Raw genomic sequence first — 14,676 nt, forward strand, 5'->3', positions numbered from 1 at the left:
CACCCCCGTATGTGTCAGAGTAGAACTGTGCTCCGTCAGGTTTTCAGTGGCTGAGTTTTCAGAAGTAGATTGCCAGGCCTTTCTTTTTTTTTTTTTAGGCCTTTCTTTTGAGGCGTCCCTGGGCAAATTTGAACCTCCAACCTTTTGGTTAGCAGCCAAGCACATTAACCATTTGTACCACCCAGGGACTCTTCCAGCAGACTCCCTAGTGCCAAGTGGAGAGAACTCCAGCCCACCGCAGGTCCCCACACTGTGGCTGCGGAAGACCACCTCATGGCCCCCATATGGTCAGGAGCTGTGCCGAGGCTCATGGTAAGCTAACTTCCTACCTGGTTCTTCCAGGGATAGGGCCCGAGTCTTGGGCATAGGGGATCTGCAGGCGAGTGTGGAGCCAGCCCTGCAGTACACGCGCCCTGAGAGGGGCTCCTGGTTGGAACCGATTCCAGGTTTGCCTGTGAGAGAGTTTCATTTTCACTCATAATGTGGAGAACTTGTAGGAACCAGGTTTTTTAAGTTGTACAGAAATTTAATGTGCACTTTGCTATAAAAGATTGAAGGCTGGATTCCACCCAGAGGTGCCTCAGAAGAAAGGCCTGATGACCTACTTCCGAAAAATCAGCCACTGAAAACCCTATGGAGCACAGCTCTGCTCCAGCACACATGGGGTCGCCATGAGTCATAATTGACTTGACGACAACTGGTTTTACCATTACTTTTATTTTCCCGTTGCCCACGCAGGTGAGCAGTGAGGGTGGGCTTCAGGAGACTTTCTGGGGCTCAAGGAAATGGCCACATGGTTGGGCTCGGAGCTGAAGATGGCTGTTTGAAGTCAAGGCTGCCAGCGGCATTGCTTGAAGACCATCGATGGCTTTGGCTCTTTGCAGCAATCTTTTCACTTCCATGCAGAGAGGAAAAGTCTAGCCTGCTGACAAGCAGAGGGCTTTCCAAGGAAATCACAGGCCCCAAGGAGAAGTGGAATGTTAATTTCCCTTCATAGGGTGAACCTTCTTTGTGGAAGCAGGGTTTGGGCCTCAGGTTTCTAATAAAATCCCCGCCAACTCTAATTGTTTGCACTGGAAAATTCATTCCTTTTTCTGCGCTTCTAATGACTAGCTTTCCGAATGCTTGGTTTCTTCTCATCATTCATTGTTCATTCATTTACTGTCTTTCTGACGAGCGGGAAAAATAACAACGGATTCAAAGCCACCACTGCTCCTTGGGCTACTGGGCCTATTCTTTCAGATACTTTTAGATATTTCCAACATGGACCTTTTATGTGTTCTATGTGCTGCAATCCTCATATTTATTAGGGCCACTTAATAGCAAATGCAGATGAGCTCAGTGCAGCTGTGCCGGACAATAGTCATGGAAATGAATTCATTTTGTTGCCTTTTTCCTTTCCTTTGAAAGCGCAGATCTATTCATATTTTTTTTTGATGGAACAGACAGGGTTCTTCAGAAAAGATGGCCTCATGCTTTCCTTTACCTGAAGGGAAACAGTTTGAATTTCTTTGCTTCCTGTGGTCCCTGGTCCAAGCTGGTTAGAATAAAAATTGATTACATCAAAAATATTTTGCAGAGGTTTCGTCTCAGCCATCCGGAGGCCTGCAGAGAAAGCTTTGCTCTGGATAGCTGAGACTTCACTTTCTAAGCACCAACTTCTTTACATTTTCTTTAATGACCCACCTAAATTGTACTGGGGTCTCTGGGTGGTACAAATGGTTAACATGTCTGGCTGCTAACTGAAAGGTTGGAAGTTTGAGTCCACCCATAGACGCCTTGGAAGAAAGGCCTGGTGATCTACTTCTGAAAAATCAGCCATTGAAAACCCCAAGGAGCACAGTTCGACTCTGACATACATGTGGTGTCTCCATGAGTCAGAGTAGACTTGATGGGCAACTGGTTTTAAATTGTGTTACACCTCAATTCCTTCTTAAACTGAAAAATTCAGGACTAAACCTAAGGGTTTCTGGATGGCAGCCATTGGTATGAATTGTAGTCATTAAAGTGATACCCTTGGGCCATGGAGAGGTGTTTGCCCCTCAACAAGAGGAGTTGATTCTGAGCTGGGTGGTCTGTAGCTCAGCGTTTATAGACCTCACGTAGCTCCGCTGGTTGGCAGCTGCTTCCCTCTGCCCCATACAATTTGGAGCATTTAATATTCAGTGAGCATTGAAAGCCAGTAATTAAGTATATGAGAATTATATCCAAAACAAGGCCAAATTGGTACTGGGTAAAGACCTGAGGACCCGTCCTATGGCAAACTAATAATAATTTTCCCCCACATCCTCACCTTCTTTTCATTTGTATAGTTATTCAGCATGTCTAAACCACTTTCAAGTCCATTCTCATTCTGTCTTTAGGCTGAATGTACCCTGTAAGGTAGGAGGTAAAACAGTTCTCATGAGTCATGTTCAAGCAAGAGACCACGGCTCAGCATTTGAAATGACAAGGTGAATTAGTACCTATGTACGCACCTGAGAGAGCGCTGCTTTGTACACAGAGCTTCTCTGAACCACGCTGGTTGCTTGATCCTACATGGGTTTTTGGGGAACATGAAGTTCAGGGACGGGCAGGCTTTCGGAGGTGGGAGTGGGTTGATGTTAGCTGTGCAAACGAGGCCATCTCCCTGATTGGCCTATTAAGAAAGTGAAGATGTCAGAAGCTCTTGTACTGGTGCTGAGCTGGCATTGATCCCTTAAACTGGTGGTTTCTTGTTACCATGACTACAGACCAGTCTTCTTTTCTTTCCCCAGCAGCCCCCCTTTTGTGGTGCTTTCTTAGACAAAGCTGCAGGAGAGACCCTTCGGGATCGACTTCCCTGAAGTTGTCCTTTCTCCTTGAAGACGAGATTTCATTTGCAGGGGTCCGGTTTTCATTCATATTAACTGTTTGAGAAAATGAAGGCTTAACTAGGCCATGTGGCTCCTCTGGTTCCCATAGTTGGTTAGACTAGAACCTGGTCCTTCTAAGTTCTCCATACTGTAAGGATTTTGATGCCAGGGTCTGTGCCTTATTTACATGAGTCTCTTCAGTGCTTTACAAGTAGTAGGCGTGCAGTTGATGTTTGTTGACTGAATGCAGTGAGACAGCCAGTGCCGCCCAGGAGCCCAGGAGGTTAGCTTTTGTTTCTTTCCAAGAGCACAGGACTGTCAGTACAGATGAATCCACAATTCCCACCTTTACAATCAGCACATGATGTACAGGCAGGAGGTGAGAGGGCAGCATGACAGACCAGGCAGGTTTTAAGATGTAAGTTAAGAAAGGCTAAGAGCAAAAGCCAGGGCCTGTTATATGTAATTAGCCAGGGCAAGGAGGTAGCCCTGGAAACAGGGAGGCAGCGGGATGAGACTGAAGAATTTCTGCCTTCCAATTTGGATATGTCTTTAGGTAGTGCAAAGGGTTTGCCTCGACCACTAACCTGAAAGTAGGCAGTTTGAATCCACCCTGTGGTGCCTTGGAAGAAAGGCCTAGTGGTCTGCTTCCATAAAGATCACAGCCAAGAAAACCCTATGGAGCACAGTTTCACTCTGCACACATGGGGTTGCCATGAGTTGAAATTGACATGACAGCAACTAACAACAGGAACTGCAATGACTAATTAGGCCCCTGGGTGGTGCAAATGGTTTGCATTTGACTACTAACCTAAAGGTTGGCAGTTTGAACCCACCAGAGGCACTGCACAAGAAAGGCCTGGCAATCTGTTTCCATAAAGAGCACAGCCAAGAAAACCCCATGGAGCACAGTTCTACCCTGTAACCTGTGGGATTGCCATGAGCCAGAATCGACTTGACAGCAACAGGCTTGGTTTGGTTTTGAATTTAGATATGTCATTACTACCTTAGTGTTTTTTTTTTTTTTTTAAACAAAAAGAACCCTAGAGATTAAGTTTTCCAATAACAGGGTGCCTTCCAGAGGCTATGTGTGAATCAGAGCGTGTGTTCCCAGTAGTGTGTGCCCTTGAGGAAACCCTGGAGCCCAGAGCTTCCCCTCAGCGCTTGCCCGGGGCCCTCGAAGCTGTAATGAAATTAACCTGGTCAAGAGCAGCCTGTTCCATTGCTGAGTTATTGTGAGTCTTTCCCTTCCTCTTCCGGTCTCCTTTCTCTGAAACATTAAGTGAGGTTGTTTGTTTGCTTGTTTTAAGCACAGAGGAGAGTTCCTCTAGCTCGTGGTTCACCCAGGGCTTCATATCCACAACACCTGGGGAGTGTTGTTGAAACACCTTCTCAGAATCTCCCACAGGGATGACTGGGCACCAGTTTTGCAGAGAGCTTCCCTGGAGACCTTAAAACCAGATGCCCTTGAATCGACCCTGAGTCATGGTGACCCCATGTGCATCAGAGTAGAACTGTGTTCCAGATGGTTTTGAATGGATGATTTTTTGGAAGTAGGTTGCCAGGCCTTTCTTCTGAGGTACCTTTGGGTGGACTTGAGCCGTCAACCTTTCTGTTAGCAGCTGAGTGCCTTAACAGTTTGCACCACCCAGGGACTCCCTGAGGACATTGTTGTTGTATGCTGTTTAGTCTAGTTCACCTCATAGCAACCCCATGTGATAGAGTAGAATGCCCCATAGGGTTTCCTATAATCTTTACAGAAGCAGATTGCCAGGTTTTTTCTCTTGAGGAGCTGCTAGGTGGGTTTGAACCACTTTCCCTTCCATTAACAGCTGAGCACTTAACCGTTGTGCAACCAGGGAGAGGGAGGAAGCCGGCCTAGAGAAGTGAATTTCCTGGCCCGAGAGTACCAGAGCCAGGATGGACCCTCGTCTCCCAGCTGCCTTGGCTCACGCCCTTTCTCTCCTGCCACACTCTTCTTGGGGCCTTTGCAGCCATCCTGGGCATGCCAGGAGCCAGAAAACCCTGTGAGTTGATGGTTCTTACTTCTACTTGTGTCTTGAGGTTTGGCACCACGGGAGTGGGAAAGAAGACAGTAGCCTGACACTTAATCTGTCCAGCAGCTTCGCTTTGCCACATAGGCAGTGGCTCTGTTGTCCTGACTTGGCTCTGTTTTTATTTCTGGACACGCGAATGTCCAGACATGGCAGGTGGTCCAGGTGACCTTGGCCATAGCAGTCTGGCCTTCAGGCAGCCCAAGCCAAGCCCTCACACCTTTGCTTTGACATTTCTCTCAAATCCTCATACTTGGTGCCCTGGCTGCAAATTCAGCTCCATGAAGGAGTCGGTTGGGGGTGTGAATGGAAGCCAGTCCTCTTTATGGGACTTTATGATGTGGCTTCTCAAATGCAGTTTGTGTAGCCTCCTTAAGCCATCATAGCCTCAATGTGCTAAGAGAAGCCTGAATAAAAGCAAATCAATGGCTTTAAGTGATGATTTGGTAAAGGTGGACCATGCACTGACCTGGCCTTGTGGGCCCTGTCCGTGGTTGAGCTGGGGACCTCAGAAGCAGGCAGGCTCTTGATTCATTCCAGCCACCACTGCTGCTGCTGCTGCTGCTGCTGGAGTTGTTTTAGCCAAACTCTATTTCTGCAGTCTGCTCTGGCATTTTGAGGATTCCTCCTTTGCTTTGGTGATCAGAAAGCACTGATCCAAATCTGTAGCTGCTGCTTTGCTAATAGGGAGGTTCCCGACTGTGGCAGGCAAGAACATGGACTTTGGAGCCAGGTTATCCATGCTCAGACCTAGGCGGTGTTGCTTGCTAGCTGTGTGACCCTAGACAGGCTGTTGAACTTCTCTGAGTCTCCGTTATGATGATAGCATCCAGTGTCCTACTTCATAGGGTTATCGGGAGGATTAAATGCAATAATCATGTCAAGGACATTGAATCTTTCTAGAACACAGCCCTGTTGCCATCGAGTTGATTCCGACTCATAGTGACCCTATAGGACAGGTAGAACTGCCCCATAGGGTTTCTAAGGCAGTAATCTTTACGAGAGCACACTGCCACATCTTTCTCCTACAGAGTAGCTGATGGGTTCCGACCGCTGACCTTTCAGTTAACAGCCAAGTGTGTAACCACTGTGTCACCAGGGCTCCTAAATTTAGAACACAGTAAGTGTTCAATTAATGTGATGAAAACCACCAGCACCACCATATCTTAGCTTGAATATCTGCGTTATTCTTTTCTCCTAAAGTTGACCTTTTGGTAGGGTCCACATTTTTACTAACGCTGATTTTCAAATTTATTTGCGTTTTTTTTTTGTTTGCATTGTTTGCTTTCTTATAGGTAATCTTGATCATATGTGAATAAGGTAAAAATAAATACAATGTAAGGCTTTTGCCACAGTATCCAATCTGCACAAATTCAGCAAGAAAAGGAAGATTTTAAGCGTGAGGGCAGAGAGAGGCTAGTACTGCATCTAGACTTTTCAGCATGTGACCTGACCTCCCTGCCTTAGGACAGGTACCTAAGTAGTTAATGCCTGCTGACTCTAGTCCCTTCCTTATTCAGGTCCTCCTCCTCTCCCTCACCATCCCCCTTCTCTTCCCGTGCCCCATCCTCCTCTTCTCCCTCGTCACCCCTTTCCTCCTTTCACCCCTTTCCTCCTTCTGCCTGTCCCCACCCCCGCTTCCCCTCCCCATCCCTTTTCTCTTTCTCCTTCTTCCCCTACCCGTCCCTATCCTCCCCTTGCTCCTCCTTTCCTTTATATATAATAATTCAAACAATTAAGTTTATTTTCTTGACTTAAACTCAGTTGCATCTAATGTTTTGTTTTGGGGTTTTTTTTTGCAGTTGCTCCCCGTTTGCCCCTCTCTGCATCCCTTGGTAACCACGAAGCTACTTTTTTCTCTATGGATTTGCCTATTCTAGATAGATATTTCATAAGTGAGATCTTTCAGTATGTGACCTGTGGTGTCTGGTTCCCTCACTTAGCATAATGTTTTCTGCCACATTTTGTTAATCCATTTCTCTGTTGATGGGCACTTGGATCGTTTTCACCTTGTGGCTGTTGTAAAAAATGCTGCAGTGAACGTAGGTGTACAAGTATCTGTTGGAGTCCCTGCTTTCAGTTCTCTCATGTATCTCCCTAGGAGTGGAGTTGCAGGGTCGTACTCTGCCTTCTTAAAGTGGTTTCTGTTGTCTAACAGCCTAAAACGTTGTGATGGTAAAGTGTGCTACTCTTTTTTCATGTTGGTGTCATGGTGCATGTGTGTTACATTCTTATGAACAAGAGCCAGACGGGCTCACTGGCCTCTGACACAGGACTCAGATGCCACTTACAAGGAGTAACTATGTTGCATTTAAAAAATAGGCAGTTATTCAGCACTGAACTTGGCCCTTCAATGAAGGGGGCGGGGAGCACAGACAAGTGAGGAGAAAAACTATTATGTAAAATTGATGCTATATCATAAGGCAATAGGAAAGAGAAGTGAAAAGATGTATTTAAAACAAATGCATATCAAGTGCAAAACACAAGTGGTGGTCCTAGTGAGTAAGCCTGGAAGGCTTTTTAGGGGGTGGTGATTTTGAGCTGAGTCTTGAAGAGAAAAAAAATGAAGTGAGCTTTTCAGAAAAGAGAATGGCTGTATGGGCAAAGCATGCAGAATAAGGAGGAGGTGTGCTTGACTTGACCGCCGTGAAGGACCTAGTTTAGACATGGGAGACTGAGTAGTTACGAGACGAGTATAGATTTGTCGTCACGGAGGAGAGGAAGCCATTGCAGCTCCTTGAGTGGACCCATGACATGAATAGAGGCACACTGTGCTGCAGCCTGTTCCCAGGAGATAGGAATGAGCTAGAAGCTAGTGTAGCAGTGTACATGTGAAAACGGAGGATGGCTGGACTGGGAGGCTGGCAGTGGAAAGGTAAAGTCATGCTCTTGGGCATTACGGAGGAAGAGTCATCAGGATTTGTCCAGTAATTGAATGACAAAGGAAAAGAAAGAGGCAACAAAAATAACCCCAGGTCTGTAAAGCTTGAGGGCTTGAAGGACGGCCCTGATGCTGGTGATCGTTGGAAGCTGGGAATGAAGGGTTTTGCAGAGGGAAATAATTAGCTGTCCTCAGAAGGAGAGAGGCAGATAGATCCCTGGATAACATTTAGACTCTGGGACTCAAGCCCCAGTTCTGCTAGTTATAAGCTATGCAACCTTGAGCAAATGAGCCTCTCTGTGTCTGGGTTTCCTCATCTATGGAATGAAGATAATAATGACATCTGTCTCATAGGGTGATTATGAGGATTAAATGAGTTAACACAGGTAAAATCTTAGAACAGTGCCTGGCACATAGTGAGCACTCAGTAGATGTTGGTGCTTTTGTTCCCATTAGTGTGAATCCTATTGAGAATCAGACGTGTGGCTATGGGACCAGACATGGGGTAGGGATGAGACGTCGAGATTTGAGAAGCATTCCCAGAGAGAATGGATGATGGAATTCTGTGAATGGAGTGAATGTGGGGGTTGAAATATGGAGGATCAACGTGGCACCGTGGGGAATACCCCTGTGAATTGGTGGGAGGACCGTGAGGAATCCAAGAAAGACACAGACAATGAATTACTGGAGAATTAGGAAGCAAATCAACAGACCATGTTGTCATGGAAACCAGGGAAGGAGAGTTTTTTTTTTTTTTTTTTTTTTTGAGACGATGTCATCCAAGTCAGGCAATTGAGAGCTAAGTGAAAATCGAGGGAGAAAAAATGACCGCTGATTACCACACCAGTTGCCCTTAAGTTGACTCTGACTCATGGAGACCCCGTGTGTGGCAGAGTAGAGCTGTGCTCCATAGGGTCTTCAGTGGCTGATTTTTCAGAAGTAGATCACCACGCCTTTCTTCCAAGGCACTTCTGGGTGGACTCGAACCTCCAGTCTTTTGGTTAGCAGCTGAGTGTGTTAACTGTTTGCACCACCTAGGGACTCCCGAAGTATTATTAAAGGTGCTGGAGCAGTTCAGTTATGGGAAGATTTAGAAGCCAGAGTTCAGATGTGGGAACCACGATGAGAGAGGAGAGAAAAAAGAAATGGCACTTAGAGGAGACAGGAGCAAGTGAAAGGCGCCTCCCTCACCCACTCCCCCTCATGAGAGAGCTGAGTGTCTTTAAAGACATATGAAGAACAATCAATAGAGGGTGCGAAGTTTGAAACTCAAATGCAGGAGGGAATAAATGAGGAAGCCCGGTAGAGAGGTGACAGCATAATGAACACAGGAGAGGAAGCCCTGACTGAGGAGGTGAGTACCGTTTCCCTCAAGAATGTGCAGCTGGGTGAGGGGGATGGGGCACAGGCCTGTCAACAGGCTTTCTGTACAGAAAGAAACAAAAATCCATGTTCTTTACTTGTGTGAATGTTGATGCTTCTCGAACCTTAAGACCGTTCAATTATTTTTCCTTACTTGCAAAAAATAAAGTTTCTTATTCATAATGCTTCTTAGCATTGGGAAAAACATAACTTAGGGAGTTTGAAAAAGCCGTATTTTAAAGGGAAGAGCCCTGGTGGTGTAGTGGCTAAGCACTCAGTTGCTAACCAAAAGGTTGGCAGTTTGAACCCACCAGCTGCTCTGTGGGAGAAAAATGTGGCAGTCCCCTTCTGTAAAGATCACAGCCTTGGAAACATTATGGGGCAGTTAGTTCCATTCTTCTATCCTGTAGGGCCACTATGAGTCAGAATGGACTGGCTGTCAATGGGTTATTCTAAAGAGATTATTTCTCCTAGGAAACACGAGTTTGGAAACAGTTCAGAGCGGTTTGTTTTTCCCCTGCTTCCAGACACTGCCTGAGGGATTGAGCAGAGGCACCGGGCAAGAGGACTCACCTGCTCAGCAATCCCCAGAGCAGACTTTAGGAATGGGAGACCCCAGAGAAACTCGGTTCAGGGTGCCTTGAGTCCCAGAAGCACGTGGGCAACTCTCTTAACCTTTCCTTTTTTTTTTTTTGGCTTTGATCAGGAGATCAGCCAAATGAGTAGGAAATTGCCTTAGACAGTCCAAACTCACATAGGTGAACTCGGCTCTGTCCCTGTTCCTGTTGAGTTCTCTGAAAATTCTTCAACTGTTGATTCTAAGAACTGACTCATGTCTATAAATATCTTTTTAGCAGGTTCTCTTCATGTTGGGACGCCATGAATAAATAAATCAAGTGATTTTACAACTCTACACTGGGCTTCGAGATGAGGTGCCACTATATTGCAGATCATTCAGGCTGTTGGGGTGGGGAGTGGAAAGTAGAAACTTTCTAGCTCCCAAGGGGTCCTGGAAGAACAGGGAGCAGGGAACTGAAAAGCTGAGGGATCCCAGTTCAGAACAGGCTCCCCTTTCTCTCCACTCCTCGTGGCATGTGATGGGGGTTGAGGAAAGCCCATGGGATTGGCAGATCTGGTCACCCCAGGATTTTTGGTTGCCAGTGATAGTCGTGAGGCATGTTATTTTTTCAGTTTCTCCAACAACACAGCAGGTCTGTACGTAAAAGAAAAATTCAAGGGGTGGAATGTCTCCTGTCACTGGTAACTCCAACATTTCCATTTGACGTTGATTGGACAAGTGTCCTTGCCAAATGGACCCCACTGCAAGCCCAGTCATGAGCCTAGGTCTGTTAACATCAAATCAGGCTCTTTTCTGGCCATAAGGAGTAAGTCAGTGGTCAATGCAAACCGTTAATGCACCCAACTGCTAACCAAAAGGTTGGACGTTCCCATCCACCCAGTGGTGCCTTGGAAGAAACGCCTGGTGACCTTCTTTTGAAAAATCAGCCATTGAAAACCCTATGTATGGAGCATGTTTCTACTCTGACACACATGGGATCATCATGAGTTGGAATCAACGTGGTGGCAACTTTTTTTTTTTTTTAAGGGAGAGAGAAAACAAGTTGTCTGAAGAACTTTATGTAAGGACCACTTTGATCACCTGTGGGAATTTATTCTTCTAGAACCAGTTATTTCATTTAAACCAGACCGAGAACAGAAGTAGAAGATTAAGGGGGAGAGTAGATGATTAAACATCTCCTCCCCTCTCAATAGTGGTAAGAACAGTTGTAATTATTGTTAGCAGTAACAGACATTTGTTGAGGACCTTAGTGCCTAAGGCCCTGTGCTAAGCATTTTGTATTCTCTGTCTCCTTTGATTTCGTGTAGCCCTCCTGACAACGCTGTAACAAATGAGATACCATCTTACCCACATTTTGTAGGTGAGAACATTGTATTGCTCTTATCCTGTCTGCATGCCACACTGTCTTGGCCACATGCTGTCACTTATTAGAATGCACCTCTCTTAGGCAGCTAAGTGGTTCTTACAGGGCCTTTCATTGCCCTCTTGTGTTTTTGCTTAACGGTTTGAGATCCCTCCTGTTTGAGGTTTTTGGAAACCTGCAGTTGGAAGACAGAACACAGGAGTCCCAGCTTATCTGCATCTTTGTTAAAGGGTTTGACAAGCCATGGTGCACACAGTGTTTGGCTGATGTTCTTCTTGAGAAGAAGCACTGTTTTTCATCACTTCTACAAGAAAACTTTTCATGCATTTGACCTTAAGGACCTGATTAGCATAGACAGGAAAAAGAATCAGCATTGCCACATTTTAAAAAGTAAAATTATCTGTTACCCATTGCCATCGAGTCGACTCGGACACATCACGACCCTGTAGGGCAGAGAATTGCCCCGTAGGATTACCAAGGGTGTAACCTTTATGGAAGCAGACTGCCACATCTTTCTCCCCAGGAGCAGCTTGTGGGTTCAAACCACTGACCTTTCGGTTAGCAGTCTAGCACTTAACCACTGCACTACTAGGGCTTCGTCAAAAGTAAAATAAGGTTTTTTTTTTTTTTCCTCATCATTCCGCCCACATGTCCTGAAAATTCCATAATTAGTGCAACGGCATTCTTTTGCTGGTGGATTTCCTAAATTACTCCCAGCAAGAACTTGAGTGGTATGTGCATTTGGTCTAAATAAGAGCCTTTTTTTCTTTGCGTCTCAAGTTGTATTAAGAAAGAGTCCTTACTGGTTTTTCCTCATAAAATACCAGAAACATTGAGTCCTGAAATACCAGAGAGAAGTCATGGACTTCTAAATAATTGTGACTGTGCCTGTTTGATGAGCCCACGTTACTGATGAGGTGAACAAAAATAGCTAAAAATAAGTCCAGGGCCCGTAGTTTTAAGAGGTTTTTTGTTGTTTTTTTTTTCCCCCCTCCCTCAAAAAGTACAGCCTGGCAGGGTCCCTGAGCCTTTGTAGCCCCGGATGTGGTGATGGTAACTTATAGCCAGTTCTCATTCTTTCTTCTGTCAAGATTTCATCAACTTAATTACTTTTAATTAATTTGACTTTTAGAGAAGTTGACAAATGTTTATCAAGCTCCCATTCTCTCATGTCCTGTAATAGACTCTGAAGATAAGAGAAAAAGGGGCCCCCACCCTCGCGGAGTTTAGATTTTAGCAGACAGATGGACATTCAACAAATAACCCAAGTACTGAAGAGCACAAGACACTCAACGTGTAGATAAGGGGGCTGTAACCTAGCCCGATGGGGAGGGGGCAGTGGTCGTCCAGTAGTAGAACTCTTGCCTTCCATGTGGGAGACTTGGGTTTGATTCCCGGTGATGGACCTCATACGCAGCCACCACCCCTCTGTCAGTGGAGGCTTTTGTGTTGCTGTGGTGCAGAACAGGTTTCAACAAAGCATCCAGACTAAGAGAGATTAGGAAGAAAGGCCTGGCGACTTGTTTTTGAAAATCAGCCAGTGAAAACCCTATGGATCACAATGGATCTGATCCCCAACTGATCATGGGGATGGTGCAGGACTGGGCAGCATTTTGTTCCACTGTGTGTGGGTCGCCACGAGTCAGGTGATGACTCACCTGCAGCGATAACAACCTAGTCTGGAGCTGGGTGGTCAGGGGAGGCTTTTTTGAGGACAAAGTATTGAAGCCGTGGGTGGAAGAGTGGACTAGTGAGTGTTGGTTGACCATTGAAGATGATACCACATTGCAGCGCTGTCTCATCAAATCTGACACCAGCACTTCAAAGGTTGGGGAGCCCTCAAGTTGCCTCTAGCTGACTCCTCTTTCTGTTGTGGAGGGAAAACATTGTTCCCCGAGGGTGGAACCTACTTCCACTTTTCTGTTCAAAGTCTGTTTCTGTATCCAAAAATGAACTGAAGCCCCATCTGTTTGCTTATGTATTTGAAAACCCTTAAAAGTGTTTGTTATTTTTATACTTCATGTGACTCTTCTCTTGTCCAGAGAGGACGCGTCTTCAGTCTAGGTGGATGTTCTGTTGCACAGGGGGCCTTTACGTGCTTCCCTCTGAAGCGGGATCGAGTATTCCCTTTGGAACAACCAGAGCCCTGGTGGCACAGTGGTTAAGAGCTTGGCTGCTAACCAAAAAGTTGGCAGTTCGAATCTACCAGCTGATGCTTGGAAACCATATGGGGCAGTTCTACTCTGTCCTATAGGGTTGCTATGAGTTGGGATTGACTCAGTGGCAATGGATTTGTTTGTTTTTTGGAACGATCTTCCAGAGGAGGCAAAGTGTTAACTTTTGGGTTGCTCTTCCCTCTTGCAGCCAGTTTTCATGTTTTCTTCGTCCTCAACATAATCAATTTTATTCAGGAGGAGACAGAGGACGCTTTTATTCACACTGAAATTCTTTTTTATCTGTTCCTTAATCCTTCTGATAATTAAGGCATATGTATATTTATACCATAATAGATGCCAACTGGCTTCTAGGTGATGACTTTCTTAGAGCAAAACCACATTATAATTGTAAGATTCTTGAGATCTTATTTATACTACAACACCTCACACAGTAGTTTAAATGCAATAACCTTTGGTAGATGGTGGTGGGGGCAGGGAGGTTGATGGTGTACAGAAATGTCACAAAGGACGGTCCCTAGATTCCATCCAGTTTGGTTTTATGCACCGGCTTTGTCAAGGGTTATTTTTATATAATATTACTCTGAGGACAGAGGCTGTCTTGTTTTTTATTTGCCCTTGGACCCTAATACTTAACACAGTACTTCACACATATAAATACTCAAGAAATACTAATCAAATATTTGTTTTTTGAATGTGTATTTTTGCTTTTTCTTACACCCACCCACACACATGCTTTCTTTTTTTCTCTCCTTTGGGGTGACTATTCCAGAAGCGAATGGCTCAGAGCAGCTCCTGGACCCTTGTTTGCCTAAGAGCTGGTGACTATTTTCACATTTTGGGAAGCATACAGCCTTGAAATATCTAGAGTAATGTTGACATGGACCCACAAACAACTACACAAGTAGCCCTAATTCATCATCTCTTTCTCTTGGCCTTCTCACACTTGAGTGCATCTTTCACAGGGCAGTTACACTTGCCGTGTCTCATTTGATCATGGAATCCCCATTGGTTATTGTTGTTGTTAGCTGCCATTGAACTGGCCCCGATTCATGACAAACTCTTGGACAACAGGAAGAAACGCTGCCTGGTCTTGCGCCAGTCCCATGATGCGTTGTGGATTGAACTGTTGTGGTCCATATTTTCATTGCCTTTCTTCCTAGTGCGTCTTAGGCTGGAAGCTTTGCTGAAACCTGTTCAGCATCCTAGCACCATGCAAAACTCCACTGACAAATGGGTGGTAGCTGCACATGAGGTGCACTGGTGGGAAATCAAACCTAGTCTCCTGCATGGAAGGCGGGAATTCTACCGCTGAACCACCACTGCCCCCATCGTTGGTTATTGTTGTTGTTGTTTTGTGCTGTCGAGTTGATTCTGCCTCATAGTGAGCCTATAAGACAGAGTAGAACTGCCCCATAGGGTTTCCTG

General features: G+C 45.5%; 1 protein-coding gene across 2 annotated transcripts in view; it reads left to right on the top strand.

Annotated features, from left to right (window-relative positions):
- Positions 1-14,676, top strand: part of PRKCA (protein kinase C alpha) — a 490,096-nt gene that overhangs the window by 129,611 nt on the left and 345,809 nt on the right. The window lies entirely within an intron of this gene.

This window comes from Loxodonta africana, chromosome 18 (assembly GCF_030014295.1).
Source record: "Loxodonta africana isolate mLoxAfr1 chromosome 18, mLoxAfr1.hap2, whole genome shotgun sequence".
Lineage (NCBI taxonomy): Eukaryota > Metazoa > Chordata > Mammalia > Proboscidea > Elephantidae > Loxodonta > Loxodonta africana.